The 12213-nt window shown below is 36.3% G+C and overlaps 1 pseudogene across 1 annotated transcript in view; it reads left to right on the top strand.

Moving 5' to 3' along the window:
- LOC141381860 (NACHT, LRR and PYD domains-containing protein 3-like) overlaps positions 1–12213 on the top strand; it is a 124239-nt pseudogene that overhangs the window by 29121 nt on the left and 82905 nt on the right. Inside the window, exons 10-11 of the transcript XR_015483975.2 lie at positions 645–691; positions 903–1573. The product of XR_015483975.2 is annotated as an NACHT, LRR and PYD domains-containing protein 3-like, transcript variant X1 (transcript). The remainder of the gene's footprint in view (positions 1–644; positions 692–902; positions 1574–12213) is intronic.

The following is a 12213-nucleotide window of genomic DNA, read 5'->3' as shown; positions in this document are numbered from 1 at the left end:
TCTGAAATCCTGGCTTTCTTAATCTACTGGTGTGCAATACTCCACTGATCTGAGTCCTATTGTGTGGTGAAAGCCGCTCTGTACTGGTGCACATTCATTCATTATAATCCTGTGGAAAATAAATCGGCAGCTTCTGTCAGTGGAGCAGATCTATGAGCTGCAGAATTACCAGATCAATATTCACAACTATTCCAGAGCATAATGAAATCTGTTCAGCATGAGAGGAGCTTCAGTTTAATGATGATCTGTTTAAACTCATTCTGGCTCTACATCAGGCTGGACGTAGACTGTGCTGGATAAATGAGCTGCCATTACAACTTTTGTTTCACAGTCGGCCAAACTGAAGAGGACTTTTGATAATAAAGTGTCCCCCTCTCTGCATGAACTGATAGTGAATGACTTGCTCTTCATAGACAGGACTGTTCTACTCTACAGGCTGCATCTCCGGTGTGTCTTCATCAGAGTGTGTGAGCGGACAAAAGTGTTTTCCATCAGGGAACATGAGGATAATAGAATAATGAGTGATGCTTGATCACAATCATTCTGACACACATCTGCTGACAAGTGTGTGTGTGTGTGTGTGTGTGTGTGTGTTATAAGCTGATGTTTGTGTACTGACTGTAGGACAATCTGTGTGTTCACAGTCTGGATCATGGAGGAGAGACGAGGATTACAGCAGGACTGCACAAATGTAGGAGTACACACACACACACACACACACTCTCTCTCTTACACACTCACGCTCAAACACACACACACAGACACACACACACACTCCCTCTCTCTCACACACACAAAAAGACACATACTTACATACACACTCCCTCTCTTTTCTTACACACACACACACACACACACACACACACAGCTGTGGTTGTAAATGTGTGTGTTCTTGTGTTCAGATGTCTGTTTCCTCACTCTGGATCCAAACACAGCACAAACTCGACTCATTCTGTCTGAGGAGAACAGAGAGGTGAAGTGTGTGAGAGAGAATCAGCCGTATCCTGATCATCCACACAGATTTGATGTTTATCATCAGGTGTTGTGCAGAGAGAGTGTGTGTGGACGCTGTTACTGGGAGATTGACTGGAGTGGGGATCGTGATGTGTCTATATCAGTGTCATATAAGAGCATCAGGAGGAAGGGAGGTGATGAGTGTGTGTTTGGATATAATGTTCAGTCCTGGAGTTTGAGCTGCTCTTCCTCCAGATTCTCATTCAGACACAATAACACACACACTGATCTCCCAGTGAAGGCGCTCAGCAGGAGAATAGGAGTGTTTGTGGATCACAGTGCAGGAACTCTGATCTTCTACAACATCTATAGAGACACAATGAGCCTCATCCACTCAGTCCAGACCACATTCACTGAGCCGCTCTGTGCTGGGTTTGGGATTTATTATCCTGGATCATCAGTGAAACTGAGCTGAAGACTGACGAGAGATTTACCCAGAATTCTCACAGTCACAGCAGTGTGTGTGTGTGTGTGTGTGTGTGTGTGTGTGTGTGTGACAGAGTGTGTTTGTGTGTGTGTGTGTCTGTGTCTTAGAGAGAGTGTGTGTTTGTGTGTGTGTGTGAGAAAGAGAGAGTGTGTGTAAATATGAGAGGGTGTGCTTGTGTGTGTTTGTGTGTGTGTCTGTGTGTGTGTGTGTGTGTGTGTGTGTGTGTGTGTGTGTGTGTGTGTGTGTGTGTGTGTGTGTGTGTGTGTGTGCGTGTGTGTGAAAGAGAAAGTGTCTGTGTGTGTGTGTGTGTGTGTGTGTGTGTGTGTGTGCGTGTGTGTGTGTGCAGGTTTACTATTGTTTGTGCGTGTGTGTGTGTGTGTGTGTGCGCGCAGGTTTACTATTGTTTGTGTGTGTGTGTGTGTGTGTGTGTGTGTGTGTGTGTGTGTGTGTGTGTGTGTGTGTGTGTCTGTGCGCAGGTTTACTATTGTTTGTGTGTGAGCGTGTGTGTGTGTGTCTGTGTTCACACAGGATAAAGAGTACAGAATATGGCCAGCACTTTGTACAGTACTCCATTAGTTGTGAAATGTTGAATTATGTTTGTGTTCTGCTTAAAAATGTTCTTGATTTTATTTAGGTGTCCTCAAGCAGAGGCTTATACTGTTTTACAAGTGTTGTGTCTGTTGGGGATGGCGAGAGGGGGGTCCTGCAAGCACTGCTCAGCGCATTGGTGCTTCAATGCTGAAGGGGAATTCCCTTGTGAAAAATGTACAGTTGTGTTTATGTTTATTAAAGATGATAGTCAAGACCTGCTGTATTTAAAATTATTAATATTTTCTGTATATTGTCAGTCATCCTTTTGTACATGTGTGCATGTGCAGACACAGATGTGCGGTAGGGGTCGGGGAGACGTCTGACATAAAAAACACAACAACAACAACAACAACAGATCAGCCAGATTTATACTTGAACAGAGAAAGAGGAAAACAGAACAAAAATGTTGTAAATGACTCCTTATAATAACATAATAATATTAATAATACTAATAACTTGATGAACAAAATCATTATTAAAATTATTTTGAAAGATCTACAGTATCTGTGCAGGGCAGAAATGGACCCAGACGTGTTGTTAGAAAGTGCTATTAAAGTATTTATCCTCTATTTACTATTACAAAAATAACACCAAGAAGACTGCATTTTAAATCAGTGTTATTAGATTATGAATTTATTTGTAACTTATTAATTAAAGTGTAGAACCGATATCAAATTAAAAACCAGCCAGTAGGTGGCGGTAGAGCACTGTCTTAATTCATTCCAATGGAGAAACTGAACAAAGCGAGTGATGGATCAGTAAATATTAGATGATGAAACTGATCGCGTTTGTAGACGACACACATACCAGGAAATATGAGGAGATTTAATAAAGGATTTTACTCCTGCTGGAACATTAACATATGACAGATAATAAACATTTATATTCAGAGCAGCATCAAAATAAAATAAACCCATTATATGATGAAATAAACTGATTTAATAAGTGTAAAGGTGTCAAACACTTACTTCCCCTGATAAATAATAGCATATTCCTGCTCATAATAAATAAATCATAGTTAAACTCCAAGCAGTGCAGTATTGAAACATTTAAACACATGTCCAATACTCTAATAGTCTTAAATCACAGCGTGTAATGTTAATATTTTCAGTTGTACATTTCCAGAGACGTCTCTCATTCATCAAAGGTAAACCTGAACTCAAAATGAAAGTGAACTAAAAACACTGCATTTTCTTCAGACTCCACCTTTATTTGTTTGCTGTAGTGTAAATATAAAAACTAAAGCCATAAAAGCCACACATTTGACGACACATTTGACTGCTGCATTTCATTTGAGTCTATCAAAAATAAACATTCTGATGCAAAATAATCAACAATCATCAACATATCACAATTAAAAACACTGCACTGCTGAAAGGCAGAAGTGAAGGGACGTCATTGTGAAAATGGGATGCTGTTTAATATAAGAGTCGTAATATTGTTTAGCAGGAGAAATACTACTATGAAATTCACATTACCGTTTATCGATTACATTCATAATTCATTCGTTTACATAATTTACACATAAAACACTCAGCAGGAATGTCCACTTTAGTGTAGTTTTGAGTTTATTAACAATAAAAGCAATATTTAAGATGTTGTAAATGCATTTCCTGTTTACTGACACGCTGTAGTGGCGATCAACGCTATTACGTTTCCACTAACCAATGAAACTACAAGTGGGCGTGGCTGAATGTGCAGCCCCGCCCCAGATGCTGCCCCCTCCCGATCTGCAGGCTGCAGACAGGGGCTTCTCAACCATTTGGGCTCTGACCTGAGTCAGATTGAAATAGTTTCGTGCTTGGCTCAGATGTCCACTAGATGGCAGTAAAATGCAGCAGTAACGCAAGCTGAGGAAGTGTGTTAAAGGAGAATAAAAGAGCACTAATTGATGGAATGTTGACAAAAACAACACTCATTATATTAAAACATCAGTCATGCTGAACTCATTTGATGAGGGCAGTCTACATTATACTGGATATTTAATTGGATAAGACAGTTTCTCTCTATACTTCACTAACAAGTGCTCACAACATGGAGACTGATTTATAAACACAACTTCTCCTCACGGTTTTCTTATTTGGAATAATGCCAATATCCTGTATAAAAATAAATCAATATTCTTTCACAGTCGATATAACAACAGACTAATATTAGTGGATCAATTATTTGATAATGAAGGAACATTATTTACACTTACAGAATTTATCACAAGATACACAATTCCTCCATTACAGGAGTTTACGATAGTGACTGGGGCAAAACCTGCTGGTCTACACATGCTGTACAAAAGCAGTGTATGTACATCAGCGCTTCCTGTTTATCCTCCTAAACCTGACCAGACCTCAGTCAGTATCTGTTTCTCTGGAGTTAAGCTTCTGACTTCATAGAGTTTATCCCATTAAAAATGTCTGTGTAAAACTGATATTGAGTCTGAATGCTGTTTTTCTGAAAGCTTTAATGAAGTTATTTTTACATTGATTCTGGTTTTGCCAATTTACTCCATATTTCTGGATTAATGTTGAAGCTTTTATTGCTCATTAAATTTAACATCATTTTCCTACTTATGAACATGTGATTTTGGGTTTTTATGTTGAGCATCGCTCTTTAAAAGATGCTGGTTTTATTATAAACTTTATTATATTATTATGTAAACTTCACATACACAAATAAAAGTTTAGGAAAAGCAAAACCTCTCTTCATGATGCTAGAAAAAGAGATTCAAATGAATATAAAAGTGATTTCTAAGTCTGAAAATAGAAAAGCAAGTAAAACAGTCAGCATATGCTCCTCCTTTAACATATGAGCATATAAATGTGTGTATATATGTGTAACAGGGTAAAAATAATGTTTAATTGTCTTTCACCAAAATGGGTTATTTTGTTTATTTTGTGGTTGTTGAGAGACCTCTTGTGGCAACAGTGTGTAATTGTTTCTTTCACCTTTCACCTGCAAAGCCCCGCCTACAGCAGGAAATGGTTGCTGAATACAGAAAGGTGGTAGGTAAAATGTGCTCCAGCTAAATGTGACAAATTTAGTATTTTAACACATATTAATAACACATACAAGCCCAATATGAACATTACGTGATGTTTTAGATCAAATCTGTCGAGTGATTGCCGTGTGTGACCTACTTTGTGTGGTTAAATTTGCTCATGCTATGTGTAGCTGGAATGATGACATTAATATGTGCAGGGGGGATTTCTTACTATTTGTTTGGGGTTTTTTAGATGCATGTTTAAATGCATACTGTTGCCGGAGGATGTGTATTTCTGTTACAGAATAAACAACGCAGAATGCAGTTCTCTGTGTCCGCCTGAGTGATTTGTGTCATCAGGAAGAGAAGTGTTACATGTGCATTTCCTGTAGTAAAAGTGCACTTAATAACTCTTGGTGATAACTAAAATTGAAAAAACAAATGTGTGTAATATATTTGTGTAATTTAATAATCATATACCCTCTCCTCTGTTGATTTTGTTGTGTTAGAAAACTACATGCTGGTTCTTGTTAATAAAAAAAATAGTGTTGTGGTAACAGTGTGTGCTTGTGTGTGTGTGTGTGTGTGTGTGTGTGTGTGTGTGTGTGTGTGTGTGTGTGTGTGTGTGTGTGTGTGTGAGAGAAGGCTCCAGAATACACAGCCAGTCTTGAACAGAGAGCTTGAGTTCAGTCTTTCTGCTCATCAGGTCGGTCATAACTCTACACTCAGTGTCTGAATCTTCCTCAGCACATCGGCTTTCACATCGCTATAACTGATGCGTTTTAGAAACACAGCTATAACAGTCAGAGAAGCATTTGCTGATCTCCATGATGGTGAGGTCAAATTAAATATCTTTAATAAATATAAACCTCTGTTGATTGTCAAATATTCTTACAGAAATGAAGTCAAACTGTACTCAGTGAAGCTGCTAATGCTGTTATTTGATTGAGTTGTTTAATCCTCTGTTTGAGTTCAGTTGCTTTGGTGTGACGCTGTGTCTGTAGTTTGATTTCTTCCTTCAGTTTCTTCTTCCTTCAGTGATTGTGCTTGTTAACAGCAGGTGTTCATCAGCAGGTGTCTGAATTCACTTATTTGTGGTCATTCACTCTGTCCAGTGGACTAAACTGATTGACTAGTGTAAGGGCCGGGTGAATGAGGGTGTAGGGCGAGATCAGACACTCTGATTAGTTTCTTAAAGACAGGGGTTTTCTACAAAGGTAGATACATGTTCCTCTGAATGACAAGGAGGCAAATCAGCTTCTAACGCCGAGAGGGTTATTTTACCTTTATCTAACTCTAGAATTTGAACACTTTACTCTGAATTACCACAACACTTGAAATTTAACACCAATGAATTTGCCGTGTAGTCTTCTCACTACATCTAAAAGTGTCTCCACAGATTGTGGTTCAGTCGTTCACAAGCATTAAAATGAGTATTAATAATGAAGAATATCTGGATAAGGAAAAGATCATAAGTGTCACTATAAACCCTAAATGAACCCAGTTTACCTCTGCACACTACATCCGTGCCTTTAAATAATATATTCAGCTTCATTTATTGTGTTTCCACTAAACTATTTCATCTCATCAAGAGGGAAAAGATGTATAATCATGAATCTTGTCCTCCTGCAGATCTAAATATCAAGGATAAATCATATATAACAACATTTATATTAGAAAAATCCTATTTGCAGATTTGTTTTCTGCCCACAGCAATAGTTTAATGAAACATTATGTTTTCCCAGAAGTTGTGTTCAGATATCTACAGAATCTTTTCTTAATAAAGGAAATAAAAGCCATTTAAAACAGTGCACGTCTCATCAGCTGGTTAAAGGATGACTAGAGGAAAATGAGCTGTGTTTCTGTTTTACTCTACTTTAACAAGCAGAAAACTCACACTGACTTATTATCGTATTGTTCTGAACATTTAGAGAAATGACGACAATAAAGGGTGTCAAACATCTGTAAATGAGTGATCATTATATAATCCAAACCTTTCATTAAAGCTGTCCTGTTCTCATCTTACAGCAATTTAGACAAGCTTTTACAACCATTTCAATCACTGACTACTCGATATACAACCACAGCATCAATAAACACACTGCCTTAACTATGTGTTTTAATCTATGTGAATAAAGACAGATTAACAGATATATTGATTAAATAGGAGAGTGATCACCAAACACCTTCACTAATAGACAGATAATACAGTTAAACTCAAATGAGGAGCTGCAAACAATAAACAAGATACAAACTGCAAGAACTAGGGCGACACGGTGGCTCAGTGGTTACCACTGTCGCCTCATAGCTAGAAGGTAACTGGTTCGAGCATTAGCTGGGTCAGTTGGTGTTTCTGTGTGGAGTTTGCATGTTCTCCCAGTGTTGGCGTAGGTTTCCTTTAGGTGCTCCGGTAAGTAGGCGGTTCATTCCGCTGTGGTGACCCTTGATAAAAATCAGGGACTAGGCCGAAAAAGAAAATGAATGAATGAACATTTCAGCGAAATTTAAAACTGTTTTGGCTTCAGTCCTGACTAATCTAATGTATAAACACACTTATATTATTGAACAGCATCTGAGAGAAAGTAATAATTCATCAGAGATCAGAGAGATCTGTAAGGGGTGTACTCATTTCCATTTCCATCTGTAATCTTATTTTATTGGTCCAATACTGCTTTAAATATTTTTCAGAGACCTCTTGGATTTATTTCAAATACCTTTTTCTCTATTCTCATATACCTCATATATATTATGTTACACTATGTGTGTGTATATATATATATATATATATATATATATATATATATATATATATATATATATATACTATATTATACTTTTTTTATATTCCTTCAACACACTCGTGCTCAGAGAAGCTGCACAGATATCTTCAGTTCCAGTGATTTGTGTGTTGTCTTCAGGACACGCCCACAGTCAGGAGAATCTCATGAATATTCATGTCAGTGTCACTCTGTGGAGCCAGTAATATTGCAGGATGTACCTGTAGATCACACAGGTGTGTTTCAGTGAAGTGAAAGAGTGAAAGAGCTCAGATTGTGTTCCTGCTGCACAAGAGCGTCTGTACTTCTGCATGTGAGTTTAACACTTCTACATTACGCTGATTTGTGGAGATGATGAAGGGTTTATATGTGTGAGTGTGATTTAAATGTCTGATCCTGAAGATCAAATCCTCAAACACAGATTAAACACTGAGTCAAACGCGCTCATTTAAACACTGTGTCTAAAAGCTTTATTTTTAATCCCTTTAAAGTGTTTGTGCTCTTCTATATCAGACTGACTCAATAGTGTCCAATAATTCAGCATTAAATATAACTCTAAACATTCAGTCACCAAATCAAAAGTAAAGTTAAAGCAGACCTTCCAGTTGAACGGGAAGAAAAGCTGCTGAAAACAGGTTTCTTCAAGAGGTGGTTCAGAGTGTTTTTTAAGGATTGGTTGTGTTCATTTATTTTTATTATTAAAATGCTGATTTCATTACACAAATGACATTTGACCCTTCACTGTCAGCAAACATTTTTAGTACTAACTCAGTATCTTAGTTAATATAGATAATGTCACTCGACAAAGTATATATCATATATTAAATGTGAAGAGTATGAGGTGTCAGAAGCAGACCTTCCAGTTGAACAGGAAGAAAAGCTGCTGAAAAACAACAAGTTGACGATCCTTAAACAAAACTGCATTTAACCCTTTACAGTCAGAGTAACTCATTATAACAACAACTGCACAATAGTCATGAATTGAGTTATAAATGGAGGTAAAGTTGCTTTATATTCGTACATTTGTTCATTTTGGCTACTTTAAATACTGGCTCTGAAATGGCGCATAAGAATGACTTAAACACAACATTAGCACAGTTTATTTGACTGTGACTATTGTACTTTGATAGTCGTTGGCTGATAATGTGATTCATTGAGGTAAAATTGGTCTTATGTTCGCACTGTAACGAGGAGGCTGACACAGAGGGATCCGTTTGCAGTATGTTTATTAAACACAGTTTAATAACAAGCACACAGTATAAACTGGTGTGTGAACTCATATGAAACACAGGCTTATAAGGTCGATGAGCAGGCGGCTGGCACTTGTTAGTCTCAGTAGCAGGCATGAGTCAGGGGCAGGCAGCGAGAATCAAGATCGTTAAGTTCAAGGCAGGCGACAGGAAAAACAAGGTCAAGGACAATCCGGGTTGGCAACAGCAGATAAGTCAAGGGTACAGTGGAATGAACTTATCCAGCAAGTTTTTACTCCACTGCGGCACTGCATCGCCCTTTTGGAATGATATTCCTCATAATCTTTTTAACCAAATAGGTTGCTTAATTTTTTTTTTAACCTGTGATTATAATATTTCTAAAATCCTCTTTAAACTTTCACTAAATTTCATCAACAAGCTCTTCTTGCTTGGAAAATCTGTTACTGTCACAATGTTTCTCCTCACACCTCCTTTATTTGGAATAATGGTAATATAAGCTCTTCAAATAAATCTTGATTCTTAGTAAATTGGTTTAATAGAGACATTAATCATCTTTTAACACTGTTTGACAGTGCAGGGAATATCCTATCCTATGAACATTTCATGTCTACTTACAATTTCCCAATATTGTTTAGAGAATTGAATTAAATCTATCCCTGCAGAAATGATTCAACTTGTTAAAAATCATATTTGCTATAATCTGCTGTAAACCCAAAACTACATTTAGAAGGTGTTGAGTTGACTGATAATAAATGAACTAACAGACATATTCGTAATATTTTTCAGAAGCAAAATAAAATCACTCCTAGAGGCACATTTCTCTGGAACTCTATTATAGTTAATATTAATTGGAAAAAGCCTGGTTAACTCCCTTCAAATATTCTATTAATAATAAAATCAATGAAATCCATTTTAAAATATTACATCAAATTTACCCAGTAAAATCTCTTTTATCAAAGCGCATTGAAATGGAGGATATCTGTGGATGAAGAGAGCCTTTGCCTTTTGTTTTTTGAATGCAACATTGTAAAGAATTTCTGGAAAAATCAGCCAAATATATTTGTGAAAGGACAAAACTTATTATTTTAATAGTTATCCCAAACTAGTTATTATTTTACATTAAAAGATGTAATTTTTCATTATGAAAACAAATGCAACAAATGTCTTGAATATATTGTTAATCTCTTTATTTTATTGGCAAAGTTTTACATACACAAACAGAAATCTGCTAAATCTTCTCCCACATTAACCGCCGTTTTTTTTTTTTTTTCTACAGTGAAATTGCTAAAAAAAAAACATAAAATCTGAGATATGCATCAAATATTATGACACTTTTTATAAATTCTCTGTCAATACCTAAAATCATCAGATGTAGAAATGCTGCACACTTTTCTTTTGTGTAATTTAATTTATTTTAATTTATTTATCTGTTTTGTCTATCTGTTTTATCTATTTGTTTTGTTTTTTGTTGACTTTTACCATTGTTGTATTATTTTTTGTGTGTTTCATTATTTGTGTTGTGTTGTGTGTTTGTTCCTCACAGTTATGCAATTAAAAACAAACAAAAAAAGGCCACAGTGCAGTTAAACAACGCCTACTATCTGCAGCTCTAGACCACCCCCTAGCGGACACTCCAAGTCATTTTCTCAGGCAGTTATTCAATACAAAGAGCAACACATCGTTGTGTAAATCATATCGATTTTAACTCTTCTTTGTATTTATTTAATTTTAATGATTCCAATTTATTTAACAGTATATTTTAATGATCATATTGATTTTTAAACCACTACAGAGACACGATGCTTTCATCTGCAGTTACACACGAGAGGATTATCAGTGCAGCGACACAACAGGACAACTCCTGATCCTCTCAATGCCTGAGCTGTTCTCATCAGAGCAGTCACACATGGGGAATATAACACAAGCTGTGCTAGACTTCATGAAGAAAGATTAGAGTGTATAGATTAGAGTATATATGGGAAAGCAGTCATTTTATTTTCTACAAATCTACGTTGAGCTCTATGACACTGATTTGACCAAACTGTACACATATTAGTATTATTATTATTATTATTATTATTATCATACACTCTCCAGTACAGCAGGTGGCGGTATTCAGCTTTACGCTGCTTTCTATAACTCGCCACACAAGAAGAAGAAGAAGAGGAGGAGGTGGAGGATGTCCAGTGGCGCCCCCAGAAAATTCTCTTAGGGGTGGCCAGAAGAGGCCGCACCAAATCTTGGGGTGGCACACAAAAAAATTTATGAATTCAGTGTAATGTTATATTTTTGTTTCTGGTAAATGAAATAAGGTAGTTTTTATTCATTTAATTAATTCTTTTTGAAATATTGCAATTTATTCCTTAAAATAATTCAACAAGTACATGTGCAAACCAAATAAAAATATATGTTTAGTTTAAAAACACTTTTCATATACTGTATAAATAACTTCTTTTTTTTTTACGTGCCTTTATTGTACATCATACAGTATATGCCATGTCTAAAATTAATGAAGATTAACGAGTTTATTATTCCCAGAGATGGGTTTCAGCTGGAAGGGCATCCGCTGTGTAAAAATGTGCTGGATAAGTTGCAGGTTCATTCTGCTGTGGTGACCCTGGATTAATAAAGGGACTAAGCCGAAAAGAAAATGAATGAAAGAATAACGAGTTTATTGATAACCCAAACAAATGAACAAACTGAATGAAAGGCATTACTATACACACTCACTATACCTAATAATATCATTTATCCATATTGCTTTTTGAGCCATTTAATGCAGCTTCTTCTATTGATATACTGTAGCTTAAGGTAAATATTGAATAGCCATTGCTGTCTATTGAAGGTGTGTGCGTGCTGTCAACGACGATCGGGGAGGGTGGTGGTGGTTCTAGTTTAAATGAAACCCTGGGCGAACCACCCTATACACCCCCACCTCTCTTGAATTGTTAGATTTGTTATTCAATAAATATAACAATTTATTTATATTTATTCTAAATAAATACAATTGATATTAATATACAATTATTATTCTAAATAAATAACAGAAATCAGTCCTAAATGTTACTGGAAAACAACAATTGGAGCGATATGCCAAGATCACTTAAGAAGCCTTTTACATAAAAATGAATTATGACAATTCTAAAGAATACAAAAAATGTATTATAGAATTATCTGTGGTCTTAGACCAGATCATGGCTGAGAAATCATGTTATG

The sequence above is a fragment of the Danio rerio genome, chromosome 4 (assembly GCF_052040795.2).
Source record: "Danio rerio strain M-AB ecotype USA chromosome 4, GRCz13ab, whole genome shotgun sequence".
Classification (NCBI taxonomy): Eukaryota; Metazoa; Chordata; class Actinopteri; order Cypriniformes; family Danionidae; genus Danio; species Danio rerio.
Note: the sequence above shows the minus strand (reverse complement) of the source record. Positions and strands in the feature narration are given on the sequence as shown.